This window comes from Chlorocebus sabaeus, chromosome 2 (assembly GCF_047675955.1).
Source record: "Chlorocebus sabaeus isolate Y175 chromosome 2, mChlSab1.0.hap1, whole genome shotgun sequence".
NCBI classification, from domain to species: domain Eukaryota; kingdom Metazoa; phylum Chordata; class Mammalia; order Primates; family Cercopithecidae; genus Chlorocebus; species Chlorocebus sabaeus.
In genome coordinates, this window is record NC_132905.1 from 75,541,229 (window position 1) to 75,567,250 (window position 26,022).

General features: G+C 37.3%; 2 long non-coding RNA genes across 2 annotated transcripts in view; both read left to right on the forward strand.

Moving 5' to 3' along the window:
• Positions 1 to 9,796, forward strand: part of LOC140710481 (uncharacterized) — a 44,570-nt gene extending 34,774 nt beyond the window's left edge. Inside the window, exons 2-3 of the long non-coding RNA XR_012091519.1 lie at positions 6,153 to 6,402; positions 7,752 to 9,796. This is a non-coding gene — a long non-coding RNA (uncharacterized lncRNA). The remainder of the gene's footprint in view (positions 1 to 6,152; positions 6,403 to 7,751) is intronic.
• A 499-nt stretch (positions 9,797 to 10,295) lies between these two features.
• Positions 10,296 to 26,022, forward strand: part of LOC119621449 (uncharacterized) — a 28,087-nt gene continuing 12,360 nt past the window's right edge. The window contains exons 1-3 of the long non-coding RNA XR_005238000.2: positions 10,296 to 10,434; positions 11,548 to 11,635; positions 15,706 to 15,856. This is a non-coding gene — a long non-coding RNA (uncharacterized lncRNA). The remainder of the gene's footprint in view (positions 10,435 to 11,547; positions 11,636 to 15,705; positions 15,857 to 26,022) is intronic.

Here is a 26,022-nt window from a genome sequence, read left to right on the forward strand (position 1 = left end):
AGTATCCTCAGTCACATGAATGAATAGAGCAATTCGAATGAACATCATTTTGTATGTGGACTGCAGCAGGAAACCTTTTAAAACAAATGTAGAAGACGCCCCCTTGCGTTTGATCTGTCATGGTGAAATACATGTTTTTAAACTGTCTTCATTAACCTAAATTTTAGATATGCGATTATTCTATAAAAATTTAAAAATTGGCTCACATTTACTAGGCATCTGGAATGCATTATTAAATGTTTAAAATACAATCTTTGTCTTTTCAGAAATTATTCTGAACCTGTGATTAGAATGACCCTTCTTTACTTTCCACTCTGCATTCATATTAACGTTAGGAAAAACAAATGAAAAACAAATACTCCACTGAACAATTATTTGAATTCAACCACTCTCCCCCTCTAAATGATAGATACAAATGTGGACAAAGAAACACCCAAAGTGCTTTCACTTCGAATATTTCCATTGTTTCTCAGAACAATCCTGTGAAGTGCATAAGCTAAGTGTACATCTTTATTCTTATTTTTTGTATTTTTTTTAGAGAGAGACAGGGTCTTGTTCTGTTACCTAGGCTGAAATGTAGTGGCTCGATCATAGCTCACTGTAACCTCGAACTTCTGGGCTCAAGTGATGTTCTTGCCTCTGCCTCCTATGTAGCTAGGACTAGAGGAGCATGTACCACACCTGGAAAATTTTTAATAGTTTTTATTTTTAAATAGAAATGGGGTCTAGCTATGTTGCCCAGGCTGGTCTTGAACTCCCAGCCTCAAGCAATATTCCTGTCTTGGCTTCCCAAAGCCTTGGGATTACAGGTGTGAGCCACCGCACCTAGCCCATTCTTATCTTTGAAATGTTAAAATGAAACTGAAGCCCTGAACTTAAGTAACTGCTAGGAACTATACAGCAAGTCCATTAGAGAGGTTAGACCAGGGCCTGATCCCAGACCTTCACACACTAAAGGCTGAACTTTACCTAGGAGGCTTGAAAGAGCATGTTTTCTGAATAAAGTTCAGATCTGACGCATGATCTTTGTCTACAGAACAGAATACTAGAAATTGGAACCAATCTAGAAAACTATAGATGTTTAGAAATCTATAAATTATGTTTATAATCTAGAAAACTATAGATTATATATAATGCAAATATAATTATATATTATATACAATGTAATATCTACAGTTTGTATAATATATACATATATGTATATGTACTATATATACATTATATATAATTATATGTATTGCGTATATAATGCATATATAATTATATATTTATATAACTTATTTATATATAATACATTGCACATGTATATATATAAAATGTATATCTACAGTTTTCTAGGTTAGTTCCAGTTTCTAGTATTCTGTTCTACAAAGATCATGTGCCAGATCATATGGGTCACAAAAAAATACATTTTATATATATAATAGATTGCATATATATATCGTATACATACTATAATATGTGTGTGTGTTTTTGTACCCTTTAACCAAAACTATAGTTAGATAGAAGAAATACGTTCTAGTATTCAGTAGTACAGTAAGGAAATTATAGTTAACTATAATTTATTGTATATTTCAAAATAGTTGCAAGAGAAGAACTGCAATGTTCCCAACACAAAGGAAAGATAAATGTTTGAGGTGATGAATATCCCAAATACCCTGATTTGATCATTACACATTGTATACATGTATCAAAATACCACATCTACTTCCAGAATATGTACAACTATTACATATAAATAAAAAAAATTTAAAATAGCCGGGTGCGGTGACTCTTGTCTGTAATCCCAGCACTTTGGGAGGTCAAGGCAGGCATATCAAGAGGTCAGGAGATTGAGACCATCCTGGCTAACATGGTGAAATCCCATTTCTACTAAAAATACAAAAAATTAGACGGGTGTGGTGGCACGCGCCTATAGTCCCAGCTACTTGGAAGGCTGAGGCGGGAGAATCTCTTCACTCCGGGAACCAGAGGTTGCAGTGAGCAGAGATCGCGCCACTGCACTCCAGCCTGGGTGACAGAGAGAGACTCTATCTCAAAAAATTAAAAATATATATACATGTGTGCATGTGTGTGTCTGTGTATGTTATCATGTCATCCTTCTCACATACCATCTATTCACGGTCAGGTTTTTAGAATGGTAGTTCTGATATGATAAGGAGAAAATTTTAAAATGTTTAATATGACTACATATTAGAAACATCCAAAATCTAAATATCAACAATTTTGGATATCTTAATATCATAATAGCTGCTAGGAAGATTTATGCAAAATTTGGATAGCCATGAAGACATATGGCTGCTTGCTACATTACTAAAACCTTCAACCTGGTTGTGTTCTAAGAATAAAAGAAAGTTTGTAACTCACCAGAATGTTTCCAAAATTATCCTGAGTGCCAAAATGAATGCCCTTTCCATTTTATTAATCTGATGTCTTTTGTGATTCTTGATAATTCGTTATTGCATGATTGCAATGATGGATTTCCTGTTATGAGTCTGGTCAGCTGATCATTCAGTCTCTGAGTTTAAAACCAAACTGGTTGGAGACGAGAAGAGAGTGGGTAAAAGAATACGTAAACGGAGATGGAAGAATGAAGACGTTGCTTACTTTGATGAGATAACATGATTACCTCATGAAATGTTACTTCACTGTCATTTGGAGAGATATATCTATGCTGTTTGTGATGGTTGAGCACTGATTTTACCTCAATAGACTCTTTAGGGCAAGAAATATATTAACAATCTTATCTTAGATATCTTTAGCTTTGTAGGTTGTCTGATACTATGATGACTCAGAAACACCTGCACTTTGAGGGTTGCTCCCAACTTCCCTACTGGCTACAGAGAGCTCATTCCCCTAAGGGTGGGGAGCCATGGAGATCATCCATAGATTCTCTGAAGAATTCAGGCACCACTTTTGAATCTTACTGACTAAACTAATGACTGTGTGTTTCGTTGTGAATCTGGTTGAGGCATGTTGCTTTTGTTTTGTGTTGGTGGTTGTGATAGGCTTTAAAAACATCTAATCCGAATGAATCTTTTGTCTGTCTTCTGCTAAATAGCATAATAGGCAAAATATTTATTTGTTGATGTTTTTTAAAAAATAATCAGGTGAGGTAAGGAGTCCCAGTAAGCTTGTAGTTATCAAGGCATGAAATCTGACCACATAGATAATCTACCCTTGCTTGGTCCCAGGAGGCCAATTCAGGTCACCTCACTGGGTGGGATCATTAGAGGGAAAGGGTGTATACAATGGCATGGTGCATTGCAAACTAGCCAGTTCCACCGCTCCAGGATGGTGAGCCAGCCTCACCGAGAGGATCTGATATTAACAGCACAGGATGTAAGTCTCCTGCTACTTCCTGGCCCAAAATGGAAAACACAGGCTGATCTTTACGGGTTCTTGCTGAAGGGTCACTTGTTCCTATTATTTTTCCATTTCTGGCTTAGCCTGGTAAAGAGAATATGGTAGAGAGAAGAGGAGGTGAACTATAAATGTACGCGTGTGAGGCTACGAGAGTATGTGTGTGTGTGCGTGTGTGTGTGTCAGAGAAAGAGAGAGAGAGAGTGCCTAGGAAAAGACCTTTGACAAAACAGTAATGTAAACATTATTTAACACTTTTTTTTTTTTTTTTCCTGAGATGGAGTCTCTCTCTGTCGCCCAGGCTGGAGTGCAGTGGCGCAATCTTGGCTCACTGCAACCTCCGCCTCCCTGGTTCAAGCGATTCTCCTGCCTCAGCCTCCTGAGCAGCTGAGATTTTTAGTAGAGACTGGGTTTCACCATGTTAGCCAGACTGGTTTTGAAATCCTGACCTCAAGCGATCCACCTGCCTCAGCCTCCCAAAGTGCTGGGATTATAGGCATGAGCCACCACACCCAGCCACCATTATTTACAACTTTTCAAAATAAACTATGTACAGTATCCTTAATCCAAAAATTTGAAATGTTCCAAAATTCAAACCTTTTGGGCACTGATATAAGATAGTGACACATTTGCTTTCTGATGGTTCAATTACACAAACTTTGTTTCACACATAAAATTATTTAAAATATGGTATAAAATTGCCTTCAGGCTATGTGTTTAGGGTGTCTATGAAACAAATGAATTTCGTGTTTAGACTTGAGTCCCATTCCCAAGATATCTCATTACGTATACACAAATATTCAAAAATCTGAAAAAATCCAAAATCTAAAACACTTCTGTCCTATGCATTCCAGAAAAGGGATACTCAACCTGTACACTGAATTTCCATCTGAAACTGTCTATAGAGTAAAGGAATAAATAGGTATGCCTGTGTATTTCATTTGTTTTTATTCTTGATACTGGATGTTGTTTTTCACTGTCTTTGGCAGCTAATGTCAACACCTCTGGAAACCATATTTAAAAATTTACCTAAGGAGCAAGTTTTAGGCCAGGCGTGGTGGCTCATGCCTGTCATTCCAGCACTTTGGGAGGCTAAAGCGGGTGGATCAAGAGGTCAGGAGTTTGAGACCAGCCTGGCCAATATGGTGAAACCCCATCTCTACTAACGATACAAAAAATTACCTGGGTATGGTGGCACAGGCGTGTAATCCCAGTTACATGGGATGCTGAAGCAGGAGAATCGCTTCAACCTGGGAGGCGGAGGTTGCAGTGAGCCGAGATCGAGCCATAGCACTCTAGCCTGGGTGACAGGGTGAGACTCCGTCTCAAAAAAAAAAAAAAGCAAGTTTCAGTTTTACAAGACATTGGACACATCTATACACAGATTGATGTGTCACATACTAATGAGCCTTCACTCTGTATGTCACACCAAAAGCAATAGGATCTGTTTCTAGGATATTAACACAAACTGTGTGTGTGTGTGTGTGTGTGTGTGTGTGTGTGTGTGTATTTAAACAGATTTCCCCTTTAAAATGCCCGCCACTCTTCCCTTTAACCTAATCAATCTGGCAACCTGATAAGAAGACTAATGATAAACAGAGTCACAAATGATTTCTGGGAGACTGGAAAAAGAATAATGGTAAAATGTTTTCAAGGAACTACTCAACTTAATGGTACCAGCATTAAAAAAAAAAAAAAAAAAGTACAGGTATAATTATTAGACTGAAAATTTTCCAGTTGGTAAACATGGACCCTGAAGACTTAGTAGCAGGTTATTCAAGGTTAATTGGCACATTTACCTGTAACCAATGCTCCACAGGACTCTGTCGTCTACCCTAGAGCCCCTGAAGCCATCCTGCTAGAAGACTCCTTTTCTAATCCCTCACCTTTATAAAATACCTGGGCCCCTGAAGTAGGACTGGCTACAAAATTTGTGGGACCCAGTGCAAAATGAAAATGGGGAGTCCCTTGTTCTAAAAATATTAAAAATTCCAAGATGACAGCAGAAAATTAAACCAAGTATGAGGCCTGTGTGTGTGTGTGTGTGTGTGTGTGTGTGTGACTCTGTACAACACAGTCGTGCCTGACAAAGGGTATACACCCATGAAGCCTGTTTTACCTGGATGGTTTTACTGTTTTTCCATTGGATTATGTTCCGTTTAGCTCTCAACTCTTTTTGGCCATTGGTCACAATCCATACCTCATTTTTGTTAGTATGCCTTGAGTACTATTCTGCCTTATCTCTTTTAATAAGATTCAACTCAGTCTTTGAATTATACTTGCTAATGGGTAGCTCTAGATCAATGTCTATAGAAAATCTGTTTGGCCTCCCAAGATCCTAATTTAATTCTAATGAACAAACCCACCAATACCACTAATGGACGAACAACACAACACACTCTCTCTTACCCACTCAATAGAAAAAAGACACCCCAAAATTTTCATTTATATGTGCTTTGTCATATCTCTTAATCAATTTCCAGTCACATGCAAATCATGAAGGAAGCAGAGAACTTAGATTAGAGAAAAAAAAAAACCTGTGCAGATTGCTTTGGCTGTCTGAATTTGCCTGTATCTTATTTTAAGTGAAAACATTTTAGTCAATTCAATGATCTCAGCTTCAAAAATATTTTTGGGTTATCAAGTAGACACCAGTCTGGAGGTTTCTTTTCACCAATTATAAATAAAAATGGCATTTAATGAGTTCTAAATATATACTGGAAACTTTTACATCATATCTTGTTTTCTCATAACAATCCTGTGAGTTAAGATTTCATATTTTCCACCAGCCTGGAAGAGTGTAATACAGAGCTTGTGGACAGTTCCACTGTTGGCCACAAAACCAAGTTTCTTAGGGAGCCTCTACTGGAAAGCGTCAGATGAATGACTAGAATCTCCTTCTAAGCCCCTCTCTTCCCAGTGATGGGAATGTGACCACCCCCGCTCTCCTTGCTGCTACATTTGGTACTGCTTACATCGTGGTCAACATCTTCTGTTCCTGCTATCTTGACCTTGAAACTGCCTTTGCCAAATATGACGGTAAGAGAAATCTGACATAGTTGACTCCTTCTGGCTTCTGACCTCTAAGCTGCTTTTGGTCATTCATGGGCCTGGGCCAAACTAACTTTGGGAGGAATTTATAGTTTAACGTTTGTGAACCCCAAATATCAGAGACAGGTCTCAGTCAATTTAGAAAGTTTATTTTGCCAAACTTAAGGATGCATGCCCGTGACACAGCCTCAGGAGGTCCTGACGACAGGTGCCCAAGGTGGTCAGGGCACAGCTCGACTTTATACATTTTAGGGAGGTATGAGACATCAATCAATATATGTAAGATGAACATTGATTCAGTACAGAAAGGCGGGACAACTCGAAGCGAGGAGAGGGCTTCTAGGTCATAGGTAGGTAAGAGAGAAATGGTTGCTTTCTTTTGACTTTCTGATTAGCCTTTCCAAAGATGGCAATCAGATATGCATTTATCTCAGTGAGCAGAGGGATGACTTTGGATAGAATGGGGAGCAGGTTTGCCCTTAGCAGTTCCCACCTTGACCTTTCCCTTTAGCTTAGTGATTTGGGGGTCCGAAGATTTACTCTCCTTTCACAGCTTAAAGCAAGGATGATCCATGTAAAACAGGCTACACTGTCTTTATAAGAGTAATGAAAGGCAACAAGGTTAGGATTATGGGAGGGGGCTGAAATCTGTTAAAATGAAGGTCTGGTTTCTATAACCTCTTGCTACTCAGGAGTCACGTAGCCAGAGGTCACAAGATCTGTGATGTCCCCAGTTACTTCTATAGAGAATATCTCTATTGTCAAACCTAAGATTGATTGTTTTTTCTTTTCTTTTTTTTTTTTTTTTTTGAGATGGAGTCTCGCTCTATTGCCAGGCTGGAGTGCAGTGGCGTGATCTCAGCTCACTGAAAGCTCCGCTTCCCAGGCTCAAGCGATCCTCTCACCTCAGCCTCCTAAATAGCTGGGACTACAGGCGTACACCACCATGCCCAGCTAATTTTTGTATTTTTAGTAGAGACAGGGTTTCACCATGTTGGTGAGGATGGCCTCGGTCTGTTGACCTCATGATCCACCCACCTCAGCCTCCCCAAGTGCTGGGATTACAGGCTTGAGCTGCCGCGACCGGCCAGTTGTTTTTTCCTTTTGGATGTTTTTCAGGCTGACTTCACTCTGACCCCTAACTCATGACTCACCTGTCCTATGGCCCCACCCAGAGGTCCACTTTGAGTACAAGGATCATTTTCCACATCCCAACCAGTCAGCAGCATCCATTTCCTAGCCCCCTGCCCACCAAATTGTCCATAAAAACATTAACTTCCAAGCCTTCTTCAGAGAGACTGATTTGAGTGCTAATTCAGTTCTCCTGCCGTGGCCAGCCTCGTCCGTGCAGAGGACAAGAAGAACACCTTGGGTGATTACAACCTCTACCTCCCAGCTGAGGTATTCTGAGATGGGCAACTTCACATTCTAGCCTGAGTCTGCTCTGGAACTACAGTGCGAGGATAGACTCCTTTTCTACCCTAGGCTGGGTAAGAAGCAAGGCAACCAATTTCCATGATCCTTAAAAGCTGAGAGAACGTGTTATAATTTACCCTCTTCACTTTCCTGCAACTCAAACTCCTTTAGCTTCTTATCATCCATCTCTGTATTCTGCGGCCTGAGGGTACCCGTGTACTTTCATTTCCAGTAGAAAGGGTGGGTCCCTCTTCCTGCCTTGTCGCTCTGACCTCTACAGCTTCCCAGGGGAATGATTCACTCCATCTTCGCACTGTATCACCCTTATCTTCAACTATAAATTCCTGCATTACCGCAGATAATCACCGGATCACCCGCATCGGGGCTCCAGATTTGGCTCCTCTCCTTTGGAGATCCCCTTACCATACTGAAAAATGCCTATGGTGATATAGATATAAGTTGAAGGCCCAGAATATAAATTCATGGTTGTGTTGAAGGCCCAGGCCTTGTCCATCACTCTACACAGTTTCTCACTTAAGAGGCTAGAGGATGTAGCAGACAGATTTGAAGGTGACTCTCACGATTCCCAGTGCCCTGATGTTCACATCCTTGTATAATCTTTAACCAAAGAATGTGTGTGAGGTCTGGGACCTGCATCTAGTGAATAGAATATGGCCAAGAAGATCTGATGTCACTCTCTCATACACTTCAGTATGTAAGATGACTCCGTCTTGGTCGCTGTCTGGCTCTAGAATCCCTCTGTTTAGTCAGGGTCTTCCAGAGAAACAGAACCAGTAGGATTTGTATACATACAGAAATAAATTTATTGTAAGAAATTGGCTCATGTGGTTATGGAGGTTAGTGAGTCAAAATCTGCAGTGTGGACTAGGAGGCTGGAGACCCAGGACAGCTGGCAGTGTGGATAAGGTCTAAAATCCATCTACTGGAGAATCCCTTCTTACTTGGGAAGGTGGAGTTTTTGTTCTTGTCTGATGGGATGAGGCACACCCACATTAAGGAAGGCAATGTGCTTTCCTCGAAGTTCACCAATTTAAATGTCAATCTCATCCTAAAACACCCTCCAAATTGACACGTAAAGTCAACCATTACACTTTCCTATGTCATTTTGAAGAAGCAAGCTGCTGAGTCCTACAGTCACAAAGAAATTAAGTCTGCCAATAACCAAGTGAGTTTTGGGTGGGTCCTTCCCTAGCTGGGCCTTTGGATCAGAACTTAACCTCTGGCCAATACCTTGATTGCACCAATGAGAAGGACCTAGCTAAACCATGCCTGGACTCCTGGTCCACAGAAATGATGAGATAAGTGGGTGTTGTTTAAAGCAGCTAAATTTGTGGTCAATTTTTATACAGCACAGAAAATAATACAGCATATAATTTATTAATTAGAAACTAGTTATCTTTAAAGAATCTCCCATCTCCATTCTAGAGGTAATCTTGATATTCTGCTTATCAAAAGTGTATGTCTATTGGTCTCATATAACCTATGCTATGTCATAACTATTAGTATAACCAGTGCATTTCTTTTGCCAATTTTGCTGATCTTCAAGTATAATCATAGTGTTACAGTTCTCAATGTAACATTAATAAAAACCATACACCAGTGTTTGATTGTGTGTTTTCCTATTTTTCTCATCTATATCGTGAGAACACAAATGAGGAAAAGACACACAAGATGGCACAGAATTCAACCTCGTGATTGTGAAACGCCTTCTCATCCTCGTGTCTATCATCAGAGGCCGAACCAGATGAGCCCTGCATGTTCATTCTCTTTGACTTTGACTCCTGGGATAAGCATTTCATTTTTACATCATCCTACAACCCCCAAAATAAATTAATTCTGCAAATCAATCCCAGGCAAGTACAATAATACTAGATAGTCTCTCCATGTCAAAAGGGTGTGGTTAGACCTAGTGGTGCTGTAGAAACTTGTAACACTATTTTACAAAAGCATGCCGCCACTCTTGGGAAATACTTTTCTATGGGCCATGGCTCCACAGAATTCCGTGAGATATTTTGAAGCCTTATGTCATTGTACTCTAAGCCAAACTTTCCAACTGATAACATCAGATTATCCCACTGATAAGTATTGTGAACCTTCTTTAGTTAATGATTTTAAAGCTCTGGGCATATAATTTACTGTCTTTCATAATCTTAGACAAATATGCAATCTAGGAGCTTGCTTATCCATTCAACCCACAGGTTGGCTCTGTTGATTTTGAAAATAGAACTTGTCTGTGAGTCTGCCTTTTTTCCTTAAACTATGCACAAATTCTGGTGATAGGACTAGATTTATCTCATACTGTCTATGCTTTTAACCATGCTGGTTAATTCATGTACCAAGTAACAAATAAAAATGGACTACAGAATTTTCAACTCTTTGAAAGCCATCACTGGGTGACCATCTGGCCTTATCTTAACATTGTACACCTTTGTCCTTCAAGGTTAGGAATCAGCAAGAATGTGTCTGGAGCACTAGCAGCGTCTGTTTTGGGGGATATTGTCATTGAATTAGACTCCATGTTTCCAGTGAAGATGGGGCTAGAAGTGAGAGAGGCCATGTGACAGCACACAACCGTCAGAGAAGGTAGATGTAGTTTCTGTGTTTGACAGCAAGACCAAAGTGGTCACCACATTTTAACCTTCAGAATTTGTGACAATGATTATATGAATTATAAATTATTAAAACTGAATTAGATGATAAGTAGCCTTAGGTCTCAATTTATCTCAGTAATGGCGAATATAAAACCTCTAAATCAAATATTACCTCCTAATGAAGGTAATACTTGAACCATAATGACAGAGAGGCATAACTCCATACCTAATTTCCAGATTTATACTTCAGAACTCATCTGGAGACTAGTTATAGAGTATGAATAAAGAGAAGCTTGATACCCTCAAAGACCCTGTGACACAGCCACAAGTATGCACTATTGATCTTTCTCCTGGTCTTTCCCAAAGATACCTAGAACTACGCATCAGGGTGAATATACAGCAGTAAAGAGAAATACCCATAACTTTGGTGATTTCTAGTATGTGGTTCTGAAGTAAGGCCAATCTCCATAAATCCACACCTTGCCATAGTCCACTAGAGTTGCAGTTTATGAACATTCTGACCAAGTCCATCTTACAGTGGGGCCAAGAGTTCAGTGAATTTGCTCATTTCATTCCATAGGAAGAAGTACTTAGCTCCTGAATGCAGAGTTGAAAATAAAATTCCTAGACTCCACTGGCTCCCTGAAACATGGAGTGGCAGTCATCACGGTGGGAGGGCTCACAGAATTCTATTCCACTACACAAGAGAAATGACGTAGAAGCAATACTACATTCTTGAAAGTCTTGAGAGATGAAGCTATACTAATTCCTACACATTCTCGCTTAACTTGCCTGGAAGGCACACACAGTTGAGAGTTCTGATTTAAAAGATGAAAGTAGATTTACTTTAAATGAAATTAAATAGTGACTTCAGCTGCAATATCCAGATTTTGTCTTTTTACTGTAAGAAATCAACAGTATATAATTCTTCCTATGCAATTATTATTTCTCTATACCTGTCAGATATAACATCTAAGTCACCACAGTGATTTCTCTTCATTTGTCCACAATGGCAATGCATCTTCACTATCCTGGACAAGGCTACATCAATCTCTGACTCTGTTACTATTTATTTCACAAGAACCTTATTGTCTCATATCCACAGGACATAGGCCAATAAGCTGGTCACTCTATTGGATGAAAGTGGGCCAAAAGTGCCTGATGAGCAAGAAGTAACGGGTTTCATGGCTCTGGTAAGACAAAGATAGATGGATAATAATCTCACACATTAAAAAAATTAAATGTGTGCTACTTTAGGAAAGTGTTGAAAAGTCCGAGGGTCTGGGGAATAGAAAAATATCCTAATACAATGGGAAATCAAATTTATTCTATCTTACACCCCTTTCCACTAAGAAAGAGGCATAATGTTCTTTTTTGTATTTTGCAGGCAAATAATTTTGGGTGAGCTCTTTTGACCCATTTGCCAAGCATCCTGTAAGAATGGCAGCTTTGACTGTGGGTCATATCAAGAAAAGGCCTCCAGCTGGTTCAGGCTAGAGTGCAAACTGTTCTGCCATTTGGGCTTCATAAGCAGATAAAACAGTGTTCAAAGTATCTTTGGCAGCTTAAGATTCTGTATGGGGTTTGCGGCAAACCGGGATAAGAGTCACAGTGCAAAACTCTAGGGATTTTGGAGAATCCATACGCTTTTCTGCAAATACTCACACACAGCTCCTGGCTTAATACTGAGTTATTGAAAAGCCTGAATGTCTGACTGTAGGAGTTACGTGACCATATGGCCTGGTCACAATGGTCTCCCCATTGTGACCTGGCTTTTATCTGGTCCTCTAAGTCACAAAGTTGAGTGTAATATAGCAGCATTCCATCATGAAGGAGCCAAGTTATAAACAAGGTCATGATAAAGTCAGTTCTAAATGCAGGAGTAATTTTTATGAGCAGATTGTTCATACTTCTACAACTCCTACATCCACTACTAGAACATCTCTCCCTAATTCCTAACTTACAACTGCATGGTGCGTTCTCCATGACCAGTTAACTGAGGAAGAAAAAAAAAATGAAATCTAGTTCATAAATAGTCCAAAACTGAGAAAGATAGGGACTTCTGTGGAATCATAGCTATTGCTGAGGGGAGAAGGCAGACAGAATAGGATTTCTACGGGTTCCTCTGGCTGTATACATTGAAGGAAAGATGGTCAAAATTATATGTCTATACTGATTCAGTAAGCAATGGTTTGACTGAATAGTTAAAAACTCGGAAGAAAATAAAGATTATATTTGTTACAAAAATGTCTGAGACTTAAGGAGATATGGACTTTTACGAATGTGCCCAAGGGAGAGTAATGGTGTCTCGTGTAAATGCTCCCACAGCACACTGACTACATAAGAACTCAGGGCAGTGTTGCCAAGATGACCCATTCAGTGGATATAAATTAGTCCCTTTCCCAAGCTGGCCAGTGCTTGTTCAATAGGTTATGAACAAAGTGTCAATGATGCCGAGCCAGAGGTTATACATGGGTACAACAATATATATTTCCTCTTTGAAAAGCAGATATGACTACCACCAGTTCTGATTGTCCAAGTGGCCAGTAAGAGAGCCCAAAGTTAATTTTTAAAACTGGCATCATAAGGAAAAGGCAGCAACCAGTTAACTGGTGGAAGCTTGATGACAATGGATCTCTTCCATCATGGAGGAGGCTTCTGTTTGTTCCCATATTAACAGAGACTCATTCTGGATGTGGATTTTCCTCCCCACCCTCTGTGCTACTTTCATCAAGACCATCTGTGAACTTAGTCAATGCCTCATTCATCATTATATAGCTGAGTTCACCTCACAATGCTTCTGGTCAACATTCTTTTTACAGCAAAAATGACCCAGTCAATGAACTTATGCCTATGGAATTTATGTACCCAGAAGCAACTGTCTGAAATGAGATTGAATGACATTGCAGTATTCAATACTAGCATGCATAAAGTCACTATAATAATAAAAATAATAAAAAAATAAAATAACAAAAATAATTTTAAAATGCTGTAGAGATGCTGGACAAATCCCCCATCATCAAGTTCCAAAATAGAAAATTCAAAGTTTAAATTCCCTTGCAAATTAAAGCACAAAGATGTTAAGATCCAAAGAAGCTAAAAGCCAAAATAAAAAAAACCTTAGTCACACAAGTTAAATTTCAGAGTTCAAACATTGCAATTTAAAAATAAATAATTAACCTCTCAAATTTCTCATCTTTCTCAGTTTCAGGCCCAGTAGTTTGTTTTGTTTTGTTTTGTTTTGTTTTTGTATCCTGTAGGGTGGTGAAATACCTTTCTCCGTGGAATGTGTGAAAACCTTTTAAGAGCTTCATAGCTTGGATTAGTTCAATGCCACACATCTCCCATTAGCCTCATTTATTAAGGATCTAAAGATATAATAAGAGACACAAGATTATCCCAGCATTAACCCCACACAAGCAACATTTAGAAAACAAGCTATCCCTGGCACCTCAGTTACTATCCTAGCCAAAATTATCTTCCTATTACTGAGTACTTAATGGTGCCAACAATAACAAATGCACAAAATGTCAGTGGAAAGGAGAAAACAATATTGGCTTCAGGCTCAATGAGATGTCAGTTGGTCAATGCCAGTGGTCAAGAATCCAGAAGCTGAGAATTTACATTCAAGAAGAAAATTTTTCCAGCTTGAGATTAATTCATAGAATATTTATATATTTGGTTTGATTTTTCTATATATTGGCCATGTCTGGAGGGAGAAAAGCTCCTTGTGTATGCAATACTTCTCTAAGCCATATTTGATTCATTGCTTCTTTTGGACCAAGATGAGAAATTTGCTATGGTGGCCACCTGTGTTACCAGTTCCACACGTTCCCTTCAGCATATGTTTTCAGTTCTGGGCCTTGTGTCTGATTTTACCATCCTTTTATAAGAAATTGCTTAAGTCTAAGAAACTTGATTTCTAAGGAAGATTTCTTCCTCCTGTGCATACATTTGTTCAACCCCAAGTCCATATGGTGTATCGCTAGAGCTTGCAGGCAAGCCATATAACTCCGAGGCCAGCCTTTCCAGTGTCCGTCTTGGACCTTAACGCAAATCCAGAATTTGTGGCAAGCAGTGAACATACCACTGCCCCACCCCGGGCCTGGGCCCGACAGTACAAAGCTCGTATATCGCTGGAACACTACAGCACATTAAAATCATGTACCTTGCAATTGCAACTCAGAAGTGCCAGATATTATTCTCCCTAATAATATCTAAAATATTGTAGAGCCCTTCTAACCTACAAATTCATGCCACAGCTGTGCCTGTGGAATGAGTTAAGCAGCCAGCAGCTGCATTTTGAAGCAAATCATACTTTCTAATAGCGCACTTTCTTTTTTCCAGACCCTTAGAGGTGAAGTCCCCTGAAGCATGTCGCAAGCCCATGTTTGTTTGCCAGACCACTTGCCTCTTTGCTGAGTCCTAATCTTTGCATAACTCTCAGCCTCTACAGAAATAGCCATTTCATAAATTCATCTTTACACACATACATATATGCATAAATATATACACACACTTTGAAAAATGAAATAAATAACTTCTAAAATTCAAAGCATGGTGTCTACCTTCTAAACACCTAAAGATAACAATGAGCAAAGGCATTTACATAGTAAAAGCAGAAAAATCACAAACATTAAAACCCAGGAAGTATAAAGCGAAATGGCAGAAGTACAATCAACCATACTGTTTTGATAGTACATTTGGGTTGCAGAACATGTTGCCATTTAAAAGAGTAAAACTTGAGAATCAGATTTTTAATATCTAATTAAATTTTCTTAAAATCATATGCATTAAAAATTATACACACATAATTCAGCAAAATCTCTACTAGGAAACCACTAACAAAGGACAGTAATGGTAACATTAATAACAGAAATAACATTTTAAGTTAGAAATTACTGAAGAGAGTAAGGTGAGTCATTTTTATATTGTTAAAAGGTTAAATCCATAATAAAACCATTATTGTAAAAAATCTTTTACATACCAAGTAGTGAAACTTGACAATACGCTATGCAAACAGCAGCAATAGACAAAAAATTCTTCGTGTGCCTAGAATATTTGTGGGAAGCCATTCTTCACCTATTCTAATTTGTATAATTTACAAAAAATGTGAAAAATAACATTTACATGAAAAAACATACAGAAAAAATAATATAAGTAAATTTTAAAGGAAATAATACAAAATCTTTATACCTTCTACTCAGACCAAGAAACTGAATATTGCTATAGCTTAGTGACTCTCTGTTTGTTCCTCCAATAGGTTTTAACTGGCCGGGCCTGGAAGTGACATCCATCACTTCTCTTCATGCTCCACTGGTCAGAAATACTCACATGGTTCCAGCTTACGTGAAGGGATCTGTTGTGTGGCAGCACATGGATACATGGTGCATATTAACATCCCTACCACACAGGTATCATTGCTATGTCTAGATCTATGCATAGAGTGCTTCTGAGTTCATTAATTGTTCTGTTGATCTATATGCCTATCCTTGTTCTATGACTGTACTATATTTATTACTATAGCTTTAAAATAAGTCTATATATTTGACAGAACACTCATCTTTCCAGTTTGTTCTTCTTCAAGATTATCTTACCTATTCGTAGATCTTGGCACTTACATTAAAATTTTTAAATCAGCTGGACAAGTTCCACTAAAAATCTTAAACTTTGGCTAAAGCATGAATGGACTCAATAAATCATTTTGAGTAGAACTGACTTTTACAGTGCATGCATACAATATATCTCATTTCTTTCTTTTAAAAATTGAGTAACTGTCTCCATAAAGGTTTCACACATATTTGTTAGAATTTTATTCACTATTTTTATTTTGTATATATTTGATATTAATAAATGAATAGAATATATATACACTCATGTGGTGCAAAAATCAAAATAATGTGCAAAACCATGCATTGAGAAGTCTCATCTATCCTGCTACTTCTAAGCTCTTCCCTTTTCCCCACCTGTAGATAACCACTTTTCTTATTTTCTTATTTTTTTAATGTTTCTTTATGAAATTACAAGAAAATCAATATATTTATTTTTAATTTTTCCCTTTTGCACAAAAAATGGCTTGTTATATTTACTATTCTGCATTTTGGTTTATTCACTTAACAATATCCTCTGGATATAATGCTATGAGGGAGCATTGCCATGTTTTTCTTTAGCTACATATTATTCAACAATAATAATAATTCCATTACTAATGCATACTTCCAGTATTTCATGTTATAAACAATTTTATAATGTTATATGGAGAGTATAGATATCTATAGGATAGATTTCCAGAAGCAGAAATGCTGAGTCAATCATAATTAATGATTTTTTGCATTGAAAATTTTTATATTAATGTAGTTAATTTATCTGCTGCCCTGGATTTTAAAACAATTTAAAAAGCCTTGTTCACTCTGAGGTTATAAAGGAATTACCTCATGAATTTACAGAAGTTTTATTTTTGTTTAAATATTTAAGTATTTGTTTAATTTGCAATTTATTTAGATATAAGTAATAGTGTGTGAATAACTTTGTATTTTCTATTCTGTTTTGTGTGGTATTTTAAAGGATTTTGTTGCAGTATTTAATGTAGAACAGTGTTGAAAGTGACTAGTACTAGTTATCACTTGTTTCGCTGTTGAACTTAACGAAATGTTTTTAACGTATCACCATGAAGTATGATATGTGCTAAATGATATATCATAGGTATGATTTTCAGGTTGAGGGTGTTGTCTTTTATTTCTAATTTTGTTTTGTTTTATTTTTAAGCATGACTTGATACTGATTTTATGAAACACTTAAACACTTTCTCTGCATTTACTAAAGTAATCATATGTGTTTGAAGTCAATTTGAGGTTTTTTATTATATGCATTTCATCAGAAGAATATTTTTAATTGAACGGTTGAAAAGTGATGAACTAATTGTATTAAATTAGTTCATTTAAGAGGGATAGATTAATGAACTAATTAAATTAGGTAACTATTAAATTTTAGGAAAAAAAGGAATGTAAGCTGAAAGAAAGATAAAAGAAAGAAGCAGAAGAATAGTCACCCACTACACAACAGAAAAAATCAACAATGACAAAAGTATGCTCTTTTTACTATCCTACATATATTAAGAAGTTTGCAGAAAAAGTAGCTGTAAAAGACAGATGATAATATAAAACAGAAATTTACAGATAAGGAAAATGGAAGGAGCATAATTTTAATACATGGAATAGTGAACAAAAAAGCAATACTTAAAAAAAGAAAAGATTCTTGAAATTCAAAAAATATGATGGCAAGAATAAAAAGTCAATGAAAGGAATGAATAATAAAGTCAGACAAATTTTCCTTAAGATAAAACATAAATAAAAAGAGATGCAAAATTGTAAAGAAAAGTTAACAAAACTAGATGACCAGTCCAGGGAGTCAAATGCCCAGATCAAGACAGGGAGAAGAGAGAAACAAATACTAGAAAACAATATAAGTGAAAGCTTTGGAACTAAAAAACATGAAACTTCAGACTTAAAGAGTCCATCAAAAAGCAAAGTACAATATAGAAAAGAGTAATCTCACTAAGACATATTGTGAAATATCAGAACCCTGGAATAAGGTCATATAAAAAGGATGAAAAATTAGGACATAGAACTTTCAATAGCAACACTGAAATCAAGAAGTCAAGAGCATGGTATCTTCACAACTCAGAGAAAAAAATATTTCAGACTAAATCTGATATCCAATCAAACCATTAAGTATGAGTTAAAGCCATTTTTAGAAAAAAGAATATTCTAAAACATTACTGTGTTTGCTTCCTTTCTCTGCACTCTTTCTCAAAGAGCCCCTGGAAGATCTGATCCAGCAAAACAAACAAGTAAAACCAAAAAACAGAGCAACGTGGGGTCCAGGAAATAAATAATCCTACATAGAAAAGTAGGGAAGGGAATTTCCCAGATGATACATATACTTATTCCATATCACTGGATATTGAAGTTGTTCCCAATTTTTGTCAAACACTAAGAATTCTAGGCTGGAGACCGTGGTTCATGCCTATAATCTTAGCATTTTGGGAGGCAAAGGTGGGAGGATTGCTTGAGCCCAGAAATTTGAGACCAGCCTGGGCAACATAGTGAGACTTCATCGCTAAAACACACAAAAATAAAAAAGAATTCTACTTTAACACATTTTGCATATAATTTTATATAGATTCCTAGAAGCAGAATTATTTGGCCAAAACAGAAATATATTAACAGTCTTTATATTGTTTAATGGCTTCTCATTTTAATTTCCACTTCTGAGTGGCTAAGGGTTTGTCCACTTCTTCTTAACATTCTGCATGCTCCTGAAATTGATTGCTTAGTAGAAGATAAACTTTCCAGACAGTGTGGTATAATTTTTCGCTCAGGAAGATCACAAGAAGGTCTTTTTAAAAAATTTTTATTTGAGGTACGAGGTACATGTGCAGGTTTGTTATCTCGGTAAACTTTTGTTGTGGGGGTTTATTGAACAGATTATTTCATCACCCAGGTATTAAGCCTAATACCCAATAGTAATTTTTTTTCTGATTCCCTCCCTCCTCCCACTTTCTATGCTCAAGTAGACCCCAGTGTCTGTTATTTCCTTCTTTGTGCCTATGTGTTCTCATTATTTAGCTCCCACTTATAAGTGAGAACATGTGATATTTGGTTTTCTGTTCTTGTGTCTCTTTGCTACAAATAATGGCCTCCAGCTCCATCCATGTTCCCCCAAAATACACGATTTTAATTTTTTCATGGCTGCATAGCATTCCATGGTGTATATGTACCACATTTTCTTTCTCCAGTCTGCTGTTGATGGGCATTTAGGTTGATTTCATGTCCCTGCTATTGTGAATAGTGTTACAATGAACACACACATTAGTGTGTCTTTATGGTAGAATGATTTATATTCCTTTGGGTATATACCCAGTAATTGGATTAAAGAAGCTGTATTTCTGAGCAAGAATCTTTGGGCAAGAAAGCTCAAGAGCAAGGAGAGCCCTCAGTTCCTCCACCGTATTTCAGTTCATTCGCCCCTTTCATATGTTTGCAGTATCATTGGGAAGGCACCCAAATTGCCACCACAAAACGTTAAATGAATTAACGTCAGAAGTGGCTTCAGATTTAGTGGCACATATTGAAATTTAATAATTCGGGGCTAAAATGGCACGTTAATTCTTCTAAATAAAATTAAATATGACCCAAAGCCCCATGGACTACAATTTATGAGATCTAAGCATCTAGCATCAAAGCCTGTGACAATTATCAGGACAATTTTCTCTTATGCCTATTTTATTGTCATGTATAGTAGGGCTTGATTGATTGGTTCTGAAAATAAACTCTTTGTCTAGCTTTCTATTTTAAAAAATCTCACCACCTGGCAGCTAGCTACTCTGTTGAGAAGGGCTCAAAACACATCTGTGAATCAGGAATTGTCACAGCAAATAAGCCTTCAAAGATGGTATAAAGAGAAGGCGGAATAGAGATGTCAAATTGAGAACAGCATCGGCCTCCATTTTTGGTTGCATCCACCTGAGGTCTTCTACATCATCTCAGGTCTTGTGCTTTATACTGGGTTTTCTACAAGTGTTAATCCTAACAATAATGTCAATGAAGGGAAGCTCCACGTTGAAATGCCCTGAATCCTACAAAGACAGTTCTGATGGATTACTCACGTGTTCTTCCTTTCACATTTTGGCTACTTCAGGAAAATGTCAAATGAATGGATATAGATGACAAATTATAAAAGAATGTCTGTATTAGACCAACCCTAACAAATGAAGCAAATTATTGTGAAGTGGTTAAAAGGGAAAAAAAAACTGTCCATATTTATAAATTCATTCCAGCCCAATTCTTTTTTTTTTTTTTTTTTGGATGAAGCTAATTTTTTTTGTCAGAAATGAAGTATATAAAATATACTGAAATATTAACAAGATGGAGAAGAACATCTAAAGCTAGCTATCTTTTATCCATCTTAAATATAGATTAAAGTTTAGTTAAAATAACAAACTGAAATTTTCTATGCCCTACTTATAAGTCCACAGAAATATCAAGGTGTATGTCAAAGTTTTGTGTAGAGTTGAGCATAACATCACAAGCCTTTTGACAGTTGTAACTACCTTTAGATTTCATGAAATGTCACCTATTATTGAAAGGAGAAGGAGACCATCATCATGTTTTTATATCTCTTACAAACAAGACTTTTTAGCATCTGGTAATGTCTGTGAGGGGGATTGGGGTGGCCTGCTCTCTACCGCCCAGGTTAGATGGGCACTGATCTCTCTCTTTCATGAGAGGGACCTATGGAGTTGAACTTTTAGAAGACAGAAAAAAAAATTAGGTTTATAAAGTTCTTATTTTTAATGTTCATTTAAAAGAAAACAAATTGGCTGGGAACAGTGGCTCACACCTTAATCCCAACACTTGGGGAGGCCGAGGCGGGTTGATCTCTTGAGGTCGGGAGTTCAAGACTAGCCTGGTCAACATGGTGAAAACTCCGTTTCTACTAAAAATACAAAAAATTAACTGGGTGTGGTGTGGGTGCCTGTAATCCCAGCTACCTGGGAGAATGAGACAGGAGAATTGCTTGAATCGGGGAGGCGGAGGTTACAGTAAGCCAAATTCGAGCCAACACCCTCCAGCCTGTGTGACAAGAGTGAGGCTCTGTCTTGGAAAAAAAAAATGTGTATATATATATATATATCTCATAAATTTGTTCTTTTCCACTGTAAAACAAAAGGATATAAAGGGAGTTATTGGGAAAAAGAAGCACAATAAAAACAACAACAGAGAAAAGGAAGAAAACAGAATAAAAAGGAGAAAAGCAAATATACTACACCTTCAGTTAGCATCGACACAAGCCATAACTACACATCCTAGAATCCAGAGTGAAGGGGAAAATGTGACACCTCATTTTCACTTTACTTGAGAGAAGAAACACATCAGTTCCTCAATCCATACAAAAGCTCTAGTGTTCCCAATGTTTAGATACATTTTCTTCTGGGACATGAGGTTGGAGATATAGAGCGATGCAATGCACAATGTTCATAAAAGTGGTGTTAATAACAAATCCAGTTCCTCAATGTGTTTGGCTTTGATGAAAACCCCAAGCTGCATATTAGAATACAGTCCAGGGAAGGTGAATTTATTGCATACGGAGGTGCTGCCATTGACTTGTGCAGTCATCGTATGATATTTTATTCCAAAGATTACATTTAAATTACTTAGAAGAGTGGCTGTACAGCGTGTCTCCTAAATTACCTTCTGGAAATGTCTTTTCTTTTTTACCAGAACTTTGATAGAAGCTTTATGCCAGACTAAGCAGCAGGATGATTTTATCCGAGGCTGGAAAAATAAGTATATTCTACTGCTAATTAGAGACAGCAGCACAAATTCCTTACCGTTGGAGACCAAGCATACACTGTCTGAAATGCCAAAACAGGTGAACTGCAGGGGTGCCCAGGGGCACAACCAGCCTCTGAGAAAGTAAATTATGTCTCTTAAGCTCTTGTACTTAACACTGGTATGAAGACTCAAAGTTCCTCACCATGGACTGTGGTAAACACAGCTTTATTCTGAAAAAGGTTCACTGCAGCTGTTGCCAGATGCACACCAAGACAGTGGAAATACCTGTCATGCAACAAACAAGAGCCGAGTTCTAAGATCATGATCCTCCTCGTGTGCCTGCCAGGAGGATTTACTATGAAAGAAATTTTTATGAAACTGACCAAATAAATCTGCTGGAAAGAGTGATTTGATATCAGCTACTTAAATGAGTACCATTCAATACGCATGTAAAAGGTCTTTCCAAGACAAATTTTCAAAAATGTTTGGAAATGAAAAGGTAGCAAAATCATTGTTTCTTCTGGCCGTTCCTTTTTTATAATGAACACAGCAAACACGAAAATTCTTTTCCTTATCTCTATTTTAAGAGAATCAAACATCAAATTAATCTACAACTCCTGTCAAGAAACTAAGATATATAAGGTAAAATAAAAAAAGGAGAGACAAGGTCCATCCTTGCTTTCGACTGCGGAATTTTACAAAATTTACGGACACACTAATTACACTTTTTACCTCTTTATTTTCTCTCTCTCTTTTTTTTTTTTTTTTTTTTTTTTTTTTTTTTTTTTTAACCAGAGCTCCAATACTTAAAATGTCTTAAAAAGTAAAGTCTTTAAAGAGTCAGGAAGAAAGTGTGCTGTATTAGCGCAGGCTGCCATAACACAATACCAATAGACTGGGTGGCTTGAACAACAGAAATTTTATTTCTCGTGGTTCAGGAAGCTGGAAGTCTGAAATCAAGGTCCAGCAGGGTGGTTTCTGATAAGGGTCTTGCTTGCAGAGGGTCACATTCTTGCTGGGTCCTGACGGGAGTTGTGGGGAACTCTCTGGTATCTTTTCTTACGAGGGCACTAATCCCATCATGAGGGCTCTGTTCTCCTGACCTCACCAAACTCTTCTGACCTTCCCAAGCCCCATCTCCATATACCGTAACAACAGGGATTAGGGCTCCTAAGATAAATTCTGGAGGACACAAACATTTAGTGCATACCAAACTGACATTCTGGAAAGAAGTAACACCAGAGTCAAAACCAAGTAATGGCAAGCAGAGAAATAGAAGCTGAAGTGACTAGATAGGGAGGAGTATTTAAGAATGCTTCTGGCCAGGTGCAGGAGCTCATGTCTATCATCTCAGCACTTTGGGAGGCCAAGGTGGGAGGGTCCCTTGAGTCCAGGAGTTCAAGACCAGCCTGGGCAACACAACAAAACCCTGTCTCTACAAAAAATAAAAAATTAGCTGGCCATGGTGGCACGTGCTTGTAGTCCCAGCTACCCTGGAGGCTGAGGTGGGAGGATCACTTGAGCCAGGGAGTTTCAGGTTGCAGTGAGCTGTGATGGGTGCCACTCCAGATCCCGTCTCGGAAAAAAAAAAAAAATTAACAGGAGGATCAGTGAATTGGGGCAGCTGGGTCCATTAAGACCATTGTCAGAGGAGAATAAAATGTACTTCTGGGTACCAAAGAGCCCTTATGTCTGTGCCCCAGGATGGCCTCCTACTCTTCCTACTCGGTTTGCAGGATGTGAATTGCAGGGCTGGTTCTATCTTTTGCTGCATATTCTCAGTGCTTGTTCATACTTGTAATGTGAATTTGCTGTTAGTCACACATTATTCCAGAAACATCCTTAAGTATTTTTGAACTCGTCTTTGTTTAGCATCCCCAGCTAGCATGAAGCCTCTTGAGGACGGGAACTGTGTTGCTTACTTTTTTTGTACACATCTTAAGGACCGCATTAGCAGCCTACTGCATCCTATAATGCAGAGTTTTTCAATTATTTACCACAATTCTTGCTCTTCTCTCATATTCTGTCTCATAGGAAACCACATTTTTTCCAGCTTCATCCTCTAAAAATTAATCTTTCTTTCCTTCTCTACAAGTTATTGTAGCTTTCAACATTTTCTTTGCAAAAGTTATATGTATTTTGCATTTAGAGTTTTTACATAGCACTTGAGATATTCTTAAATTATGTTTTAAAGAAGATTTTTAGATTTTTTAATCTCAAGGTTTTTTTTTTTTTTTTAATTCTGGGAAGCCATAAATGGCAATGGCAAGCATTTTATCCTGTCTCTTTAAAGACATAACGGTGTTGAGTTATGAAAAATTAAGGTTTTGTCTTTGATTCTGCTGGTAATTTTACTCCAGTGCTATAACCCAATGCCATCGGAAAGTGTTAGTCTTATCTAGAACTAGAAAAACCATTTGACCCAGCCATCCCATTACTGGGTATATACCCAAAGGATTATAAATCATGCTGCTATAAAGACACATGCACATGTATGTTTATTGTGGCACTATTCATGATAGCAAAGACTTGGAACCAACCCAAATGTCCACCAATGATAGACTGGATTAAGAAAATGAGGCACATATACACCATGGAATACTATGCAGCCCTAAAAAAGGATGAGTTCATGTCCTTTGTTAGAGACATGGATGAAGCTGGAAACCATCATTCTGAGGAAACTGTCGCAAGGACAGAAAACCAAACATTGCATGCTCTCGCTCATAGGTGGGAATTGAACAATGAGAACACTTGGACACAGGGTGAGGAACATCACACACCGGGGCCTGTCATGGGGTGGGGGCTGGGGGAGGGATAGCATTAGGAGATATACCTAATGTAAATGATGAGTTAACGGCTGCAGCAAACAACATGGCACATGTATACATATGTAACAAACCTGCACGTTGTGCACATGTACCCTAGAACTTAAAGTATAATAGTAAAAAAAAAAGAAACTATCAATCTCGGACATACTATTCTCTTGTGAAGGTGATCATTTATGTATCAAAAAAAGATACCCTTCTCATAATCATTAATGTGTATAATATGTATTTCCTGTGTCCTCTGTAAAGTATGATTGCTTTGAAAGAACCCAAAAGTTTTTTTTCTATTTAACAATAAAGCTATGTCACAAAAAATTATAATACTTACGATATTTTTGTAACGTATTTCTGACTATAAGTAATATCTTCTCATTATGGAATACTTGGAAAATATGAAAACTATGTAATTAAAACTAAAAATCACTTGAAATACAGCTAAAATAGCATTAACATTTTAAGGCATTTTATTTTAAACCTGTCTGTCTGTCTATGAACACACTTCACTTCACACCGTGTAGTCATTTCTGTGTCTTCATGTTTTGTACAACTTTACATAATGTGCTTTCATATCACTAAAAATATCAAAAGTCCATCTCTAGCAGGTATAACATGCTGTACTGATGGCTATTTTGGGGGTGATAGTCTTACTGAATTATATGTATATAAGGATATAAATTCTACATATAATTTCTACATAGAAATTCATACAAATAATTATATGAAGTATATACATAGAATCTCACCCATTTAAATTGTATGATTTATGGTTTTTAGCACATTCACAGAGTTGTGCAACAACCACCACAACAAATTCTAGAATATTTTCATTACCCCACAAAAAATTCATGCCCTTTAGCCATCACATCCAATCTTTCTGTCCCCCATCCCTGGGCGGCCACTAAACAACTTTCTGTACAGATTTGCCTTTTCTGGACATTTCACATAAATAGAATCATATATCAAATGTCTCTTGTGACTTGCTTTTTTCAATTAGTATAATGTTTTCAAGGTTCATCTCTGTTGTGTCACATATCAGTTCATACTTCATTCCTTTTTATAGTCAAATAATATTCCATTGTAGTGGTTACGTTTTTAAGGTAAGTCTTTATAAAGTAAGGATGTTGATTCTAGGCTTGTCAAACTTTGGCATAATTGGTTTATACAGTACGACATAGAAAAGAAGATCATTTAAAAAAATTTTCAAGTCAAATACATTGTGTTTTTCCTATTCTCAGATTTCCTTTAATCCCCATTCATTCTATAAGTATTTATTAACAGGTTGCAATATACCAGGCTTTGCAAATGCAAAGTGAATGAAATCAACACAATTCTTGCTGTTATCATCTGTAAGGAACCCAATGTTAACAAATAACTAAAAAAAGAAAGATATAATTAAAATTAAGAACTGAGATAAGAACT